Genomic DNA, 340 nt, shown 5'->3' on the forward strand with positions numbered 1-340 from the left:
ACTGCACTTCATGAACATACCATCTGAGAAGCAACCAGACAGCATTCCAAGTATCAGAATGCCTTCTGGAATGTGGGTAATGTTCATTCATTCCTTCATAGGCTGTGAAATACTGGCCACTTGTTTTAATCATTTTGCGCGTGCAGTAGTAACTATAATTAAGGTCATATATGTTATTTTAAAAAGCATATTTTAAAAGTTTTAGGATTAGTTTCACACATCAGAACAAATCGAATTCCTTCATCCAAACCGTGTCCTTCATCACAGACACACATACACACAAGGATTGCAAGCATGAACACACACACACACACACACACACACAAAAAGTAATTTCAAA

This window comes from Oncorhynchus tshawytscha, linkage group LG27 (assembly GCF_018296145.1).
Source record: "Oncorhynchus tshawytscha isolate Ot180627B linkage group LG27, Otsh_v2.0, whole genome shotgun sequence".
NCBI lineage: Eukaryota > Metazoa > Chordata > Actinopteri > Salmoniformes > Salmonidae > Oncorhynchus > Oncorhynchus tshawytscha.